We start from the raw sequence: 1,950 nt of genomic DNA on the forward strand, positions 1-1,950 counted from the left end.
CATTTTTCTTTGTAATTTTGGAAAATACACGCACACGCACACACACACACACACACACACACACACACACACACACACACACACTAATGCTACTTGCAACCTGCTGAATCTGTTTAGTGTTGCCTGAATGTATATGATTTCAGGGCTGACCACTTAGAATTGGGCAATTTGGAGGCTCATCAATTCGAAAAACAAGTTCTCCCTCTCTCAGAAGTAGTTAGTTGTCTATAGTTCTTTGTCTGTGGATGGAGACCTGTGAGACAGCCTCTTCCATAGTAATATGTCTACTGGTATTGTTGAGTCATCATGGATTTAGATTCCTTCTTATTTCTAGGAGACATGATTTCATTTCTTTTTTTTTTCTGGTCCTCTGCCTTTTATCTTCATTTGATACTCTCTTCTAAGATTTTCCCCTAGCCTTCGATGTGGGAGTTGTGTTGTAGACATATCCCTTGCACCTGGGAATCCTATGGTAAATTTGTTTAGGCATTTTGAAGAGTGATATGTACTATAGCTGGAATACAGAGAACCAAGAAAGAAGAGCGTGCAGTAAGCTAGCAAGATGGAGTGTGGGTGGGTTATCATATACTGCGCATAAGCCACACAAAACAACTTCAATTTTATTGGGAATTTAATGGAATCTACTGAATTTTGTCATCAATTTTATATTACTAGAAGATAATTGTAAATTCTATGTGGAGAAGAAATTACAGGGGAGAAGAGCATTGAGGAGACAGAGAAGAATGGGGGTGGCATGGTTGAAGAGTGTATGGATGGAGAAGACAGGGTGTGGGAAGATAGAAATGGACAAATTATGGAGCAGAGGTAATGCAATTTGTTAATGGATGCAATAGATGAGAAAGGAATATGAAAAATTCCATTTTTTTGGCTTGAGAATGATTAGATTATATATGTTGTTTCCTGAAATGGAGAAGAAATAAATTATATGTGTAGGGTTATGTGTTGTAATGACCTGAGTTTACATACTATTGCAGAGCATATTTTCTATGCTTTTGTGATAGGTATGGCTATTTTTCACATGGTTTTAATTATTGTCTCCTTAGGTCCATTCCAAGGGTTGGGTGCTTTCCAATATTCTCTGAAATAATTAAGAAACAAAGCATGCCCTTGATCATGTTCTCTTGTGTCTCTGTGAGGTCTCAGACACATGTGATGGTGTGATTGTACCAGGTCTTAGATATTACCCAACCATGCTGCCTTCTTTCCAGAATTGCACTAGACATAGTCAGTAGTATATCTATCATCTTCTCTCAGAATGTGAGAGACATCATCTGATGTTCAATGTTAGGATTGCATTGTCACACTGCAGTTATGACAGATTATTTCTTGAGGTGAGCAATTGCAAAATGGTCTTGCTACCAGGTTTTAAAGAAAGAAAATTTTAAAACCATGCTTTATCAATTTCATATATACCATGTACTTTGGTCATATTTTCTCAAATTATCCTTTCTCTTCTTTTTCTTCTTGTAAACCTCTATTTCACAAGTTCCCCTTCACTTACTACCTGTGGGTGTGTATGTGTGTGTGTGTGTGTGTGTATGTTTGTGTATGTTTGTGTGTATGTATGACTGTGTGGATCCCACTGCATTTAATTAGGTAAGCTCATCAAGGGCAACTCAGCATAATTACACCAAACACCACTTGGAATATGACTCCTACATCCCAGCAACCATAACGGCCTAGAACTTTGCAGGGAAGCCTGGAGTCTTAAGAGCAGCTCTCTATATGATAGAATGTTGATTGGCATAGCTGTTCCAGGTCTTGGGCAGGTAGCCATAGCTTCTGTCATGTCATGATTTCAACAGCCTTGCTGTATCCAAAAAATAGCATTTCATAGCATTCCTTCCCACCCTTTCAGCTCTCCTTTATTCCAAACCTTCTTCTTTGATATTCTTTGTTCTTTGAACCTTAGGTGGGGTAACATAGATG

Source organism: Grammomys surdaster, unplaced genomic scaffold, assembly GCF_004785775.1.
Source record: "Grammomys surdaster isolate TR1022 unplaced genomic scaffold, NIH_TR_1.0 170, whole genome shotgun sequence".
NCBI classification, from domain to species: domain Eukaryota; kingdom Metazoa; phylum Chordata; class Mammalia; order Rodentia; family Muridae; genus Grammomys; species Grammomys surdaster.